Here is a 16,482-nt window from a genome sequence, read left to right as displayed (position 1 = left end):
ACTATCTCTGAGTAAGAATACATTATATACATTTTAATGATTCATTTATTTATTCGGCAAAGGTTATTAAAAACTCACTGACTTTAGACATATTTTGCTTAAGGAAAATAATTTTCAAGGCTGCTTCATGTAAAGTGGAAATGATCAACTTAGCAACTCTTACTTTTTGTAAGTAAGTTCTACGCCCAATGTAGGGCTTGAACTCATGACCTCAAGATCAAGAGTCAAATGCTCTACTCACTGAGCCAGTCAGGAGCCCCGCAACTTGGTAACTCTTAATGGAGTCTTCAAGTGACTGAATGCTAACTTTAAACTCACTGACTTTTATGTAAAACAAGAAAATCAGAGATCTATGGACCAGAGGTGGGTGCACTCTCAGTGGTCAGTAGCTTTCAAGGAAGTGTTTCAGTGTTACCCCAACGGTCAATTTCACACTCTAATCACTTAGAGGTTCACAAGATCAAAAACAGTTCTTAAAAAATGTTAATGAGCTGACACCTCCAAGGTATACATTCAGGGTCAGGGATTCAAGCTCATGTTTCATCCACCGAGCTCTGGTCATATCATTGAAGCGAAAGGTCATAACCAGCTGCGTTTCTGTCATCCCTCACGTGAAGAAAACTCAGTGGTAGACCATGATTATTCCATGAGGAAAAAAACCCACAAATATTTTTAAAGCTCCATGTCTGCCTTTTCTCTCTTCAGAGCCACCAGGTCATCCTCCCTTCTGTGGTTGGGTTATCCTTGAAAGCCTTTCATGGGGTCAACATGTCAAACTCATAGCTTAGGAGAACTGTGACTTAGCCTTCTCCTAAAATTTGCTTTTTAACCTTTTGTTACCTAACAGTCTCTGAGCACAGACACCAGGGACACCAAGATGAATGAGATAGAATCCTTGCCTTTGGGGACTTCACTGCTAGAGAGGGAATGGGGAATAGACTAGACCCATATTAAATCAACAACTATAGTTCAATGTAGAATATGCTGTCATTGACATAAGCCCAAGGGCAGTCCCGAAAGAGGGAATGAACAGGGGAGGGGGGAGGGGGACAGAGAAGAGGAGGCTATTGGCCCAGGTTTTTGTTCATTATAGACCATATCGTGTAGAACAAAAAGATTACGTTATCTGATATGCTTAACTTCTTATTACCTACAAGCCACAAAGCAAGAAAAGTACCCAAGAAGAGTTCAATGGTGGTGAGCCTTTGGAGCATGTAAGCTGGAAATCAAGACTCATTTATGGCTACTTACCTAGAAATGATTTCCCATTCCCAGTGCTTGCCTAGCTGAACATGACAATGGCGAAGCCTTTATCTTTTCCATGTGGGAAAGAAATGTTGACTTATTTAGTAAGTGCCTCTGGCACCACCTACAATGTTTATGCCCATCAATCAGCCATGTGCTGTGGGAACTAAGACAATGTAGGACACACAGTTTTTGCTTTCAAAGGGTTTACAATTTTAACTGTAGAATTAACTAACCAGAATTAAAATAAAAATTTTTAAGGACTAAAATACATGAGGGAAAAAAATCTAACTTATAAGACAGCTGTTTTGGGAAAAGGACCCTATCTCATTCAACTCTGAAAAACATTACCATTTATCCAACTTATTACTGATCAGTTCATATTCGGGGTAATCATACGTCCTCCCTTCGGGATTCTGAATTGAGAACAGAATAGAAACACACTGCCAAGTGGGAATCAAAATACAGAGTCAGGTTAGCAAAGCCGGGTTAGAAAACATGGTGGGGTCTATTTCCTATTATCTCAAATAAAGGCAGGAAAATGAGAACCGAGAGGGCAGAGGTTTGGGCAGAGCCTGCAAGAAGCTAGCCTTCCAAATATTGCTTACTGCATGATGGCTAGAACCCCAAGAACCTACAAATTCGGATGTGGTGGTCCCACAGAGGAGCAGGAGGTCCCACAAGGGAGCAGTGGGCTCAATTTCACTGCAGCAGTCCATTGCTTTGATTTATACACTGGAGACACTCCAGTAGAGAACAGATTCAGTAAGGTCCCATCAATCAGATTAATTGCTTCTCACAGAAAGGAGCAAGTAAGGGGACAAGAGTAGGACCCAGAATGATCCTCCGATCTGAACCCTTCTCTTGTGCATTTTAGAAAGCAGACACGCTTGTGGAATCACAGAGTGAGGCAAAATATCTCCCTCAATATTACTCAAGGCATGAAGAATTTAAGCCACTTGTCCACGATCATAGCTCTAGTCAGTGGTGGACCTGGAATCCAACTCCATCTCTCAAGCTATGTCTTGAAGAATGAGTAAGATTTAGATGGAAGAGAGTCATGAATAAACAAATTAGACTCCAAAGATTACAGCAAAACAGTCTTGGTCTCATCAAGTTTGGTACAAAGTGAAGCAAATTTAGGCAGGAAGCGTGTTAACAAGTTTTTAAATAAGTCATCAACGGTGCTATTTAGGGTTGTAAAGTGCCAACAGTAACACAGTGACTGAAATTCATTAAGCACTTACTATGCCAAACACTGTTCTAAGCACTTTACGAGTGTTAACACATTTAATCCCTACCACTACCCTGTTAAGAGGCTGAGGCACAGGCAGCTGAAATAATGCATACAAGGTCACACTTCTAGTAAGTGGAATCCAACTTGATCATTGAGCTGGGGAATACTGTTCCAGGTCTTCTGCTCTCCTATGGACGTTTCTGAGAAAATATCTTTCAAGTCAGAAAATATCTTCAACAGGCCTCCCATCTCAAAGCCTCTGAACTTCTGATTATTTACAAGGCCTCAAATCCCTTCTAACCATGGACTAATCCACGTATTTGGACAACGAAGTAAATGATAAGTCTCTCTAAATCACAGGATATTCAATTTATTTGCCTTTTAGTTCAGCAATTCTTAAACTTTCCTGCACACAGGAACCACCTGTGGGAGTTTCTAAACATAATATATGTCTGGGTTCTGTTCCAAACCTACAAATCTCAGGGACTAGCACCTGATATCTGTTTTTTGTTGTTGTTGTTGTTTGCTTTTTTCCAGTTTCAAAGGTAATTTTGATGATCACCATGTTTGGGAAGCTGGCTGTACATTATGTTCTCCAATGGTTCACTTACCAGGAACCTCAGCTTTAAGTAAAATTTTAACGAACAAGCTCAAAGAACAAGACATCAAAAATCATATATTCTGTTTCTCTCTTTTTAAGAGTTTTTTTTTCTTTAAAAAAAAGGCAACTGAATTTAAAAACTCTTTAAAATAAACATTCTTTAATCTTCCCATCACCATTTTCCTCCTTGGCACACAGAGGGTCACCAATCTCTGCTCTGTAGAGAGTGGACACCAGGCCAGGGTGACAATATTGGCCTACACCTGTGCCAGACATTCATATTAATATGTCAAGGGTGAAATATGGCTTCTTACCTGAATACTGTAGGTTATGGTTGTGAACAGCCAGTGATAGTAAGAGGGCTAGGTTAGGAGAAGTCACAGAGCTGTAATCCATGCTCTGGTTCTATAGCTGTGCATCTTGGATCAAAGTTATTTAGCTACTCTGAGCTTCAGTTTCCCCATCTGTTATATGGGAATAATATCTGCTCAATCTTTTTCAAAGGGTTATTTGTAGGATCAAATGGAATGAGATATGTGAGCTCATTTTTAAAGCAGGAAACAAGATTTTGGACCAGATTATCAGTGAAGTGTGCAGCCTTGTCTACCTATGACTTTAGCCAAGAAAATCACGTAGGAACGTTAGTGATGACAAACCAACAGAATTTTGGTTCTAGTACCAGTGCTTACAGCTCTAGGGCAAGTTTTCATAGCCTCCGATACTACTTGGAATAGTGATGGTGAGGGTTCCCCTAGATTTTTACATGAGACTGACTCTGAAGAAACGATCAGAGGCTCTGGAAAAAGAGAGCCTTCCAAGTTTTAAGAAAGTCATCGTCAGGAATGTGAAAATCAGCAAAAATTACATTGGAATTTTATAGGAAAAGCAGTTTAAAATAAATTTTGTTAATAACGATAAATTCTAGGGTCACTTGGGTGGCTCAGTTGGTTAAGCATCTGACTTCAGCCTAGGTCATGATCTCATGGTTCATGGGTTTGAGTCCCATGTCAGTCTCTGTGCTGACAGCTCAGAGCCTGGTGCCTGCTTCAGATTCTGTGCCTCCCTCTCTCTCTGCCCCTCCCCTGCTTACACCCTGCCTCTCTCTCTCTCTCTCAAAAATAAACATAAAAATTTTTTTTAATTATAAAATGATAAATTCTAATGACTACTAAAATGTTTAAGTTAAGGTCATCCCTCATTGCTTCTCACCTGTTATACATCTATGATTATTTCTAAAAATTATGCAATAGGAAAAATCTCATGTAGAAGTATCTCCTTTACCAAATTTCATTTGTGAATACTCGGAACCAGCAGGTGAATATAACTGGCAACGCAAAAGAATGGCTGAGGGATGAGAAAGAGGGCAGTCATTTTCATGAAGAAGGAAGGTTTAGGACTTTGGCATTTCTACTTGTTGACTTTTATTGAGAAAAAAAAGCCCATAATTTTCTAACTGGGCTTTGCAGAGCAGAGTGTCAAGGGACCTCCTGCAAGGGACAAAACTGAGGTCAAAGGGACAGGACACTGATGCTCCTACAGGATGTTCAACTAGAACAGCCCTACTGGTTTTTGTTTTATATGTTTGGGTTCTGTATATGATTTTGTTAGGGGGGAAAACCAGTCCTACAATTTACTTATTTATGTTTATACCACAAATTTTGAGGTTAGTGGCATGTGCCTATCTCTCTGAGTTTGTCTCAAAACACAAAGAATGGAGTGTGCTCTGGCAATATTTGTTCACTGCTTATTCTCCCTGCCCTCCTCAGGAGTGAAAAAGAAGGCTAGGGACGTGGCTATACCTTTGATACTCCAAGCAAATGAGACCTACTACCACTTTTTGATCCATTTCCTAATTTTAATGAGAGTCACAGAAGAACTATGTGAAAATTTGCCTCCCTGTTATCTATCAAGAGGTTAAAAACATTTCTTTCTGAGTTGATGACACCACACTGCTCTTAGTTATATTGGCATATTTCCATGATCCACGAACACCACATATTTGAGCAAAAACACTTGTAACTCCACCAGGAAAGGAGATCCAATGGATTAAAAAGTGGTTTTTAGTAAACTCTAAAGAGAGACATTACTAAATTTGTTACTGACTAATGTTTAAAGGCAAGATCGTGTTCACTAAACTCATTTTTCTGTCTTTTCCTTGCTCAGCATAATCATGAAACCAGCTTCTAGTAAATGGAAGCATTCTCAAAAACTGAAGTTTCTTCAGGGGGAAAACACACAGCATTTATAAACACTGTCAAATGAAAGACACATTCCTGAATACAAAGAGGCCCAAACATGTCCTCATATGTAAGGGGAAAAAATCCGTCATAAAGTCAGTGGAAATGAACCCACATCTTCGGTTCAGAAGTTCTTCCACTGTGGCTTCTAACTAGCATCAAGCACAAAGAGCTCCTCGTGAAATACCCTCAAACAGCAAAATGTTTCAGACAATATGTACAAACATTTTTACATTTGGATACAAAATGACACCTAAAAAAAATCCAGTAATAAAAAAGACCAATTATTAAAAAAAATTTTTTTAAGTGTATATATTTACTGATAGCGAGCGAGCACACTAGTGGGGTAGGGGCAGGGAGAGAGAGAGAGAGAATTCCAAGCACTCTCCTCCCTGCCAGGGCAGAGCCCAACCTGATGCAGGGCTCGAACTCACGACCCATGAGATCATGACCTGAGCCAAGATCAAGAGTGAGATGCTTAACCGATTGAGCCACCCAGGCACCCCCAAAATGATCAACTCTTAAAAGAGAAATAAGTCCGTGCAACATGTTACAGCCATGGCTGAAAATACAGTACAGACAGAAAATCAGAGAAGTTGCCCAACAAATTTTTTCTTTCTAAAGGCCAGGCCTCTTTGGAAGCAAGTATATGAAGAGGTGATGGAAGGCTCACATGGGAAAATCAATGGAGTTCCCTCTCAGGTAGTACCTAAAGATAGATGGATCCATACAGGGAAAAGAAACCCTATCTAGCCCAGTGCCTCGCACCCACCAGGCACTCAATAATGCTTGGTGAATTAATGAGGAAAATAATCATTCCCTGTATATAACACATTTTTCTTCTTTCAAAGAAAAGCTTTGAAACAGAAGACATACATGCAGCAACATAAACCATAAAATACGTGATATCCTAAAGGGGATGTAAATAGTAAACTGTCTGATACACTGACTGACAATATGAATACTTGAAAGCAGTCTGAGAGCTCAGTCATAAAAATAAATATTCACAGGGCACCTGGGTGGCTCAGCTGGTTAAGCGTCTGACTTCTACTCAGCTCATGATCTCATGGTTTGTGGGTTCAAGCCCCACATTGGGCTCTGTGCTGACAGCTCGGAGCCTGGAGGCTGCTTCAGATTCTGTGTCTCCCTCTCTCTCTGCCCCTCCCCCACTTGTGCTCTGTCTCTCTCTCTCTCTCTCTCTCTCAAAAATAAACATTAAAAATTTGTTTTTAATAAAAATAAAAATAAATAAATATTCACGAGTACTGGAGTGGGCTGTGCACCCCCATGGTCCAAACTTGCATTATAATGACATATCCATGTTGGTTAATCTCCAATTACTCTACACAAGAGCAAAATAAGTTAATAATGAAAAATAAAAAAGTAATTTACGTGGAAACCTGATGGGGTTGGGGAAGCAGTCCATTTCTTCAACACTTCACATTTAAAAAGAGAAACTCTGGTAACTGTCATATCTGAAGATCTCATGGTTTCCAGAAGGGGAAGGTGAATGCTGAGAAGGGTTTTTTAGTTCAGCTGCTAAACTCTCTAGAAAATCAAACGTTAGAAGTTAATTTCTTAAGCATTTTGGGTATCTGAATCTGATCAGGCCTCTTTTTAGAAACATTCTGCTGAGTCGGATCCAAAGGAAAGTAACTACTTTTGGGAATCCATATGTAAGTATGGAAAAAGTAGAAGTGCAGCACTTCTGATACTCAATTTACAAAGCTGCAAAGGCAGAGGACTCAAACACAAAGATATATATTTGTCATTATTAGGATTGTATGTAAACCAAAAACAGGGAGCCGCACTTCATGATACAATCAATGTATCCGAAAAACTTCGGAGCACAAAGGTACTTCAGATCCCATATACCCAACTCCAACCTCCCACATTACCAGGCATCCTTTCTAAAAGGTTTTCAGCCTCTGCTTAAACATCTGTAACAGGAAACCGACCACATCCATAAAAAGCCTCTTCTTTTGTTAGATTGTAAGTCTCCCTGATGAAGTGCTTTGTATGCAGTCAGCATTCAATATTTGCTAAATTAAATAGAACTGAAAATACTTCTAGATACCACATATGGTTCCAACATTTGTATCACTGGTCCTAGATCTGCTCTGGGGCAACACAAAACAAACCCACTCCCTGCTCCACATGTGAAGACTGCCCTGTAAATGAGGATGGCAGAAACATTATCACACGTGCCGCCACCAATCCCCCAGCCATGGCGGGCATTAGAGGTTAGAACATTCCTCCTCTTAGAGCCTGGATGGCTTCAGAATTCCTCTTAAGCCAGCATTCCAGGTAGCTGGAATCATGTGATGGGAGTTGCTAGGAGAGACCAAAAACCATTTGCCATTCTGGCCTAAGTTTTTCTGTCCCCAGCCACCCATTCCAAATACCCTCAACCATCCCTCACATGGAAGGATTTCAAATGCCCTGTGTATCTGTATCAAAATGATTTCAACATACTAAAGCAATTTCAGGGGGCTCCTGGGTGGTTCAGTAGGTTAAGCGTCTGACTCTTGATTTCGGTTCAGGTCATGATCTCACAGTTCGTGGGATCGAGCTCCACTTTGAGCTCTGCACTGACACTTCAGAGCCTCCTTGGGATTCTCTCTCTTTCCCTCTCTCAGTCCCTCCCCTGCTTGTGCATACTTGCGTGCTCCTGCACTCTCTCTCTCTCACTCTCTCAAAATAAATAAATTCTAAATAAATAAATAAATAAATAAATAAATAAATAAATAAATAAGCAATTTCAGTTCCTTGAAGATAATATTCTATATATAGTCTATCGAAAAAGTGGACAATTATTAGCTTCCCCATTTGGTATTACACTTGTATGAGTGCAGACCAAAATTTCAGTAGCTATATTCACTGCCTGTAGTCACAGTACTGGTTCACACTGAACCTGTGGTTACTTAAAACATCTAGGTTTCCTTTCTACTGTCTGGTAAGTCATCCCCCAAAACCTTTCATAACTCCCTATTCTAACATTTTTATACAATTGATTTTAACCGAATCATACTAGTTCACATCTAAGTAAATGTAAATGATCCAGATTCTATGATTCAACAGAATGTCTGCTGGCTTTATGTTTCAATATGATAAACATATCATCTGTGCCTTTAGATACATTATCAGCCAACATGTTAATGCTGGATGTACTTTCCCAGTGTTGCATAAGAGGGAACACCTTTGACAGTCTGGTCTAGGAATGTGGCCTGGGACTCTGCCAAGCATCCCTTCCAGCAGCATGAAGCAAATTTCTTGACCTTCAGATTCTGCATGATGTAAAAAGAAATTTATCTGTGTTTGAAAACACTCCCCATAATTCAAGAAAGAAACATGTGAAAAGAGAGAGAAACTTGTTTCAATTTGGGCATAGCTTCAGTTTTCAAAAACACAGGAAGGCAGAAAGAACATCAGAAAAGGCGGCAATGCTGAAGCCAGCAGCTCTAAAACCAACTGATTAGACTAAATCTCATGTGGCAAAAATTGTATTCAGTGAGTTTCCTTTTTCCTCCTCCTGTCTCTTTCTTTAGTACTTTTTTTATTTCCTGAAAAATAAAGTTTTCTGCGCCCAATTGTTCCTATGGATGACAGAAAGTACAGGCAATGTAATGACTTCTTGGGTTATCTGCTTACCAGAAATTGACACTAACTTAACATGTGCTGCCCCCCCCCCAAAAAAAAGCAAAAGAAAACACCAAACAATATATTATTTTCCACCCCTGAAGCACAATAACTGCCATCCAAAACTTGGAAAACATTTAAACAAAAATCCACCAATTAAGTTTATAGTTGGTACCATCTAAATCGACTCTTAATATTTTGTACATTCCAAACATGATAATTTTATGACTGAATCAAATTGTGCATAAGAAATTTCAAAACTAAGCCAACTAAAAGACATCAATGATAGGTCCTAGAAAAAAAGTAGCATTACACTCATTTCTTCCAACTTCTGCTTCTCTGCCAACAAAACAAATAAGCATTTTTCTGTAATTATAAAGTATCTTCATTGTCTACATGCCTCGGCAGAATGTGAAGCAACTATTAATGAATCTATTTGTTAATTCAACATTATTTGTCAAAGTGCGTCCTCTGCTACCAGCACTGTTTTGGATGCTCTTGTGGGAGCATGCAAAAATGAACTGAACACAGATTTTGTCATCAAAGAATTTTAACCTAATTTGTAATTATTGGTTTCTGGCTCCGTTACTATTTTTTTGGAGCTGGCTCAGATGTAGACTTTTATCTATTCTAAGGCTGAAGCAGTTCTTTTAATTTCCTTCTCCTTGTCTATTTCTCCCCCTTACTTTTTTGGTGTTTAAAGTCTTGGTACATATATGACCCTTTATTTCATTCTTAATTCTTCTCAAATCATTAAAGTTAAAATTGGATCTTGGATCAAAGACATTCTTAAGATCTCTCCATTCAATTTATTTGGTGTTACTGTATCTCAGAAAGTGCAATGAATGGCCTGTAGCAAATGAATAAAATCAGAACCTTTGTACCCAATGTTTTAATACATAATCTTGAAAATAATAGTTGGAAAAAAAAAAAAAAGCCAGTCTTTATTCTTGGCAGGCTAGTCTACATTTGGCCACTATATTAAAATGCTAAAATGACTTCGTGTCTGTGTTGAGTTGTGGATCTTCCAGTTTTAAAACCTCACTTCCAATCCCAATTGCCTAATAACCCCCCTACACATCCCGCCCCCAGCCCCCACACTCACCAAATCTGAATAGGGTGGCAAGGAAATCCTAGTAACTGTAGCCTTAAAAGAAATGACTCATATGGCAAATAAGCCATTTGGCTTGGTAAAGCTGGTGATTTTGTTCTCTAGGTGGCACTATTACTTCAATTTTTGATGAGCTGCTTAAGTTTCTTGAAAATACGTTTTTTTTTTTAATTTCCATTATATAAATCTTAATTTTATCACACACTAGTTGTAATTAAACGACAGGTTGTCTTCTAGTTTTATTTTAATAAGTCAGTTTGAAGTTAAGTGGCTTTTTATCATAGAATTTTATATTTCCTAGTTATATTGTCTTGGAATTAAGGAATCCTCCTTTGCCGGCCCTCCTCCCTCTAAATACGCAAAGGCATGTCAAAAACACAGAAGGTGGTCATAAAGCTTCAGTCAGACCAAAGGAATGAAGATGAAAGCACATTTAAGAGCTACTAGGTTCTGCGAGCTTTCAAAATCAGGACGTTACTACCATGACAACCAATGAAAAGTTCTTTCAAGTGAAGCTTTGGGGAAAACTGCATAACATTTGTTACTCTCTGGGCTCTGGAAATAAACTTGTGCTTTATTATGGCTGTCACTGAAGCTTGTAAATTTACTCTGCTTCCGTCTAGCCACTCTCCTGGTCCCATACCCGGCCCCTCAATTCATTTAATGGAACCCATCCTCAAACTTCAGACAATGTATGAATGAGACATCAGGGCAACGAGCCTATTTGGTTAGATTTGTTTCACCAAGAGCGTAAGTCTCCCAGAGTTTGAACTTGAATTTGAGTACGCGCATTTAAATGAAAGCTTCCACGCTTCTTGGCGGACCACATGCACAGGCTTTTCTATGGAAATAAGAACACCTTCCTGTTCCACTTAGGGAACACACCCATTTACCATTCCCATACCTCAAAAAGTTTTTCAAAGTCAATATATTAGCGAGCTTCATTGTTTCATGTCTGTCATCAAGAATGATTCCGTATATTATATAATTGGGTCCATGACTTTCCTAAAACTTTAGTTTAAGTGTTCTGGAAAACCAGAGGTGCGTTTAAGTATAAAATTGTTTAGGACTGAACAATTCTACACCTTATGTGGAAGTTTAAGGGGACTATGAGGACACATATGCCTAAGCTTAAAAATACCAAAGCTTTCCTCTGTTTCCTAGGGTTAAACCCCACATACAAATGACATACGGATTTCATTTGCCAACATCATTTATTGCTTAACATTACTCCACACTGAAGAGAGTGAATGCACGCAGAGGGTAACCAGTAAGTTTGCTCAATCACCTTTGAAGCCCATCTGGATATGTTATTTACCCTAGTAGAGAAAATTTATCACAACCCAACTTAATGTGATTCTTGTTCAAATGATTTCTTCCTCCACTGAACAGCCAGCATTTAAACCTAAAATTCCCCTGAATTCTCTTCTCCATTCCTCTTTAAAATGCAATTCACAGCTTGAGATTACAGTGCCTGCCAGGGGCTGAATGGCTGCTCTAGAAGGCTGAGAGTCCTTCAATTAAGCAGCAATTTTGCAATTAGTGGAAACTGAGTGCTCCATAACAATCGTTTGAAAACAAGTTGAGAAAAGTTAGCAATTACCCTATTAAAGAGACATATTCACTTGCATTTGGCTGGGCTGGCCCCCTCGCACAAATTACAATCTTCCATACAAGGAGATGCCAGTTGAAAATTGTTTCAACCATTAAAATAAATTCGGTATTATGGACATCGAAATGAGAGTGCCTTTCATTTTAGAAGATATTCAGAGTTTAGCTATCATACACTTCCCATGCTCTCTGTTTCCATTCACAAAGTCTAAAATTGTTCTACTATGGGACTAACTTCCTAAATCTTAAAATGTTAATGAACTGCATGCGTATGACCTTTCCATTGTGTACATCTTCAATATTCTTGAAGCTTAGTAGAAGATTAAGTCCATGATTGAGACCCAAAGCTGCTGGCTGTTACATTCCACAAGTTCACTACCTGGATATAGAATATAGAGCTCTGTGTGCTCTGTGCTTGTGAAAGGGGGTGGGGGGTGGGATGCGAGTGGGGGTGGATATTTACAGAATGTTTTAAAGACAAAGGTTAAAAAAAATGTAACAGAGCTCTTTGCTATTATCAGGTAGGCGTGCCCAGCTTGCTGTGTGTGCTGAGCTACAAACCAGAGCTATTTATGTTTGAAAGAAATGAGATTATCAATCATCTGCATTTTGACTACTGAAGGAAGAGTAAGATTCCTGGAAGAAGGGAATAGCTTATATTCTCATGGTGCCCCTATTAAAAAGGAAACCGAAAAGACTTTAAGCCAGGATTTCAGAAATTTGCATTTACAGGATTTCCCCCCTCCTGGTCATTCAAAATGAGCCAGCAATATTACAGCATCTCCCCACCCCACTTTGGCCATTGTGAGATTTAGACTATTAATTCACCTAGTACAAATGAATCATTTGCTTTATAGGCAAATGATCATTTTCTTGGTTCCTCTTGATCGAAACTAAAAGTTACACTTACTGAGAAGACATCCTAAAACAGATTTCCCTGGTGCTTTATTTTGTGGATACTCAAATGTTGACCTAATTTATACCTTAAATGACCTTAAATATCACCTTAAAATAAACAAGATTTCCAGTTACTAATTCAGTCCTGAATGGGCTATGAATGGCTCCAAAGGTATGTGAAAAATTATGCTGCTATTTTGCTTTTTAAAAAATGTGATGTCTAAGTGTGTATGCAATGTTCTAATGCTTCAAACATGTACGTAAGTCTTGTTTATCTGGAAATCATTTCTTTCTGCTCATATCATTTATAAATAGAAAACGTTCTGTAATAACTTAAAATAGCCCTACCTAGATAACAATTCTCCTTTCAAGATACGTATTACCGGTCTGTATTTACCAACATGTATCACATTTTGCAAAATAAGGTAGAAGAAAAAAGATAATGACTTTATGGCCCCGGAATTCCAGTAATGGTGACCCACGTGTTTTAAATTCCAGTAAAAGTTACGGTTACATTTCAAACAAGTGTCTCCTTCCTTTCTCTTACCTCTGCTGGTAGTCCAGAGGTAAACTTACAAAAGAAGAATGTTAAGCAAGGTGTCTGCAAAATCAGGCAATAGGAGTTAGTGACTGTTTTAAAGGGAGCCTGGTCCCAGGGCCAAAATTTTGCAATCTCTAAGTGCAATGTGTGATGTGATCTATTACATGTGACAACATGGAGCACTACATGCTCAGAAACTTCATCTTAAAAATGATAATGTTGCAGGAAGTAAACACTGAGGATTCCTGTGTTTAGAAGAATTAAATCCGTAACTACACCTCAATAAATAAAAGTGCAAAAAATGTATACAATTTTAAGACTAAAATGACACATATACAAACATATTTTTGGATAAAAATAGAGAAGAGATATATTCCAGGAAGTCGAACCAGTTTGAAAGTCTTATTTAATAGCATAACACGTTTTATATAGTTTTTTTAAAAAGTCCCAATTAGATACTAGTTTGCTTTAAAAGATAACTGTACTGGAATTAATAGACAGTCAGAAATACGATTTTCTTTGCTTCTGGCCAAGAACATTCTTGCATTCTTGTCAAAAAATATTCACTAGCTACTGCTGACACCGAAGAGTGTTAAGATACCTGAAGGACCCTAAAATTAGATCGAGGAAGCATTAACACACCAACCGTAGCCCATCATAACTCCCCCAGCGCGAGGAAAACTTGCACTGGAGCCAAAGAGAGGCAACCAGTCAAAATACATCCGAATCGGGAGTCTGAGCATCATTCAACAAGTCAACAAGTCCCTCCTACCAGCTCCCAAAGGGATCCCGAAAAGCCATCCCTTACCACTTCCCCACCCCCAGCCTCTCGGCCCCAGCAGCTGCTCTGGGTAGCTGGGCCGGCAGAGGGCACCCTCTACCTTCCCTAGCACCAATCTCCCTGCCCCACTCCTCCTCGCCCCCAACCCCTGGCCCTCCACCCCGCTCCACCCCCACACAAACACTGCATCCTCCGACCGCGACTCCAGTTTACTCCAGCAGCCCCGAGACTTATCTCCCCTGGGGGTGCCCCCACTCTGCAATTTCCCTAATCAGCCCGTCGGGCATAAACCCCCCAAGCCTCAACTCTTTCTTTCCAGGCACAGCTCACCCATTCTTTTTCCCCGGCTTTGCATCCCCAGAGACCCACGCGAGTCAGGACACCCCACGCTGCCCCCGAAAGTTAAAACTTCTGTACTTCCCTAGAAGGTGCCCCAAGGGAGGGGCGCGGGATGGGGAGACGTGTGGGCGCAGCTAGCTCCGGAGTCCTGCAGCCCCTTTCAGGTCCGAGCTGCAGGAGTGTCTCAAGCTTTCCAAGATATATTGGCACTGGACCTGTGTTGAGTCCGCAGGTGACCGAGTGCAGCCCGGCTGGAACCCCGGGGGTGCGGTGGTGTGGGCTGAAGGAGCAAGAGCCCCCCCCCCCCCCCAAATCTGCGCGGGGACCGCCCAGCTCAGAGGAAAGATTCCTATCCCAGCTCGGATACAGGCACCGCAGTCAGGGCCCCCGACAGCTGGCGCCCTAAATCTCTCCCACGACCCCGCCTCTGCTAGGGGAGGGTTTCGGGGGATCGCCAGGGCGCCGTCTCCGTTCCCACCGCGCAGCTCCGCGTCTTCTCTAGGCTTTTTCTCCCCCACTTAAGGGCTGCCCAGGGTCCCTCTCCCTCGGAGGTCCTGGCTGCCCTCTGGACCAAGGGATGCGAGGAGAAAGCTCCGCCAGGGCAACTCCAAGTCCCCCTTCTCCAGGAGGGGAGGAAAGGCGTTTCGACCTCTTCCCACAACTTCGGGGCCCCCCCAGCCAACTTTCCCCCGCGGACGGGCGGCTCCCGCGCCAAGCCCCACGCCTGCTGCTCGCCTACCTCCGGGTCCACACAAAGCTCACGGGTCCCTTGCGGAGGAGTCACATCGTTATGTCGCTCCTGGCCCCTGTGCCCAGCCCCGATCCCCGTCGCGGAGCCGCTGGCCGCCGGCCCCACAGCAGCGGTGGCAACTGCAATTCAAGCGTCTCATCAAAGCTTCCCGAGGAGGAGGAGGCGGGGGGCGCGCCGGGCCGGCTCCTCGGCCCCGCCCGGGAGCCCGCGGCGCGACGGGGGACGCGGGACGGCGAGCAGGCGGGTGCGCCCGGGCGCGGCGGCGGCAGCGGCGGCGGGGACCGGGAGCTCCAGCCTGTGCCTCGAGCTCGGGTCAGACATTATTTAGCTCTTCGGTTGAGCTTCGATTGGTCAAACGGCGCCGCCCCCCGCCCCCCTCCCCCGGCTCGCCCGCGCCACCGATACCCGTGCGGGGCGGCCGCTTAAAGGGAACGCCGCGCCTTTTCCTCACTCCGCTCAGCCCCCGGGACTCCCGGGACTCCCCGGGCCCGCGCGCCCCTCGCTCCCAGTCCCTGCGGTCCCGCGACGTGGCCCCGCGAACCTCGCGCCCGTCCGGGTCGCCTGGGCAGGACGCACGCGCCGCGCCCGCCGCTTCGAGGGGCGACCTACCCCCGCCCGGGGGAACCCCGCGTCCGCGCCCTCCGCGGAAACCCGGGCTGTCCGCGCCGGGGCGGGAAGGAGCCAGTGGAAATCGGGCGTCCCCGGGGTCTTGCTCCCCTCCCTGGCAACTCCCTCCGCCCCATCCCAGCACCCAAGTTCTGCAGGAGAAGGCGTGCGTTTCCCCGGCCACAAGACACACCTTCCCGCACCTTCCCGCACGACGGAGCTGCAAACGCGAGCACACAATGAAATCGCACGGAGCATGGGGGCTATTGGTTTACTCCGCTGTCTTAAACACTCCGGCTTAAACAGAGTTCGTGCACTGACCTCTCCAGAGTTTGCCTAATAGGAATTCAATCAAGATAATAACGGCATTTTTTATTAATGAACGCCCCCAGATAACGTTACACCAAGTTACTTGCTCCAGCCAGGAAGCCGAGGCAATGACAGACCTCACTAAAGCCACACGCTTTCCAGCCGACCAAACAGAGAAAAACGGAAAGAGAAAGAAAGAAAAGAAACCCACCTTTTCAGTCACTACTTGTCAAAGTAAACATCAAGGCAGCTGCTCTGGGGAAGACTTCGGCCCCAAAACTCCCAGACTCTATTATTTTTTTCACGTTCCCTTTGGTTAAAAAGAAGTGGGGGGTGCGAGTCTTTGGTGCCCGGTATGTACTCCTTCTGTTCTGCAGCAAAGAAGTTAAATTATTGATAGTGGAAATTGCATGGCGGAGGTAATACTCGCACCCCCTGAGCGAGGAGCTCCATTTGATCTCGGCAGGGGCAGGGAGATTTCATGCTAGCTCGCCAGGGGGAGCGGCAGCGCGAGCAGCCCTCTCCGCGGTGAATGGGAAAGTGGGTGGGAGTCCACGAGAGGGCTCCACGGTGCCTT

At 42.7% G+C, this 16,482-nt stretch overlaps 1 protein-coding gene across 4 annotated transcripts in view; it reads right to left on the bottom strand.

Moving 5' to 3' along the window:
* The window catches only part of BDNF (brain derived neurotrophic factor), a 55,719-nt gene that overhangs the window by 19,142 nt on the left and 20,095 nt on the right, over positions 1 to 16,482 (bottom strand). The window contains exon 1 of one of the 4 annotated variants that reach the window (XM_086677781.1): positions 16,117 to 16,424. The exons of 2 other annotated variants lie outside the window; for them this stretch is intronic. The gene's annotated coding sequence lies outside the window, so the exon portion shown is untranslated. Of the gene's footprint in view, positions 1 to 14,978; positions 15,314 to 16,116; positions 16,425 to 16,482 lie in introns of those variants that run through there. One more of the 4 variants, XM_086677780.1, reaches the window with a different exon arrangement.

This window comes from Puma concolor, chromosome D1, assembly GCF_028749965.1.
Source record: "Puma concolor isolate L17-30 chromosome D1, mPumCon1.1.hap2, whole genome shotgun sequence".
Classification (NCBI taxonomy): domain Eukaryota; kingdom Metazoa; phylum Chordata; class Mammalia; order Carnivora; family Felidae; genus Puma; species Puma concolor.
This window is presented reverse-complemented; position numbering and strand designations above follow the sequence as displayed.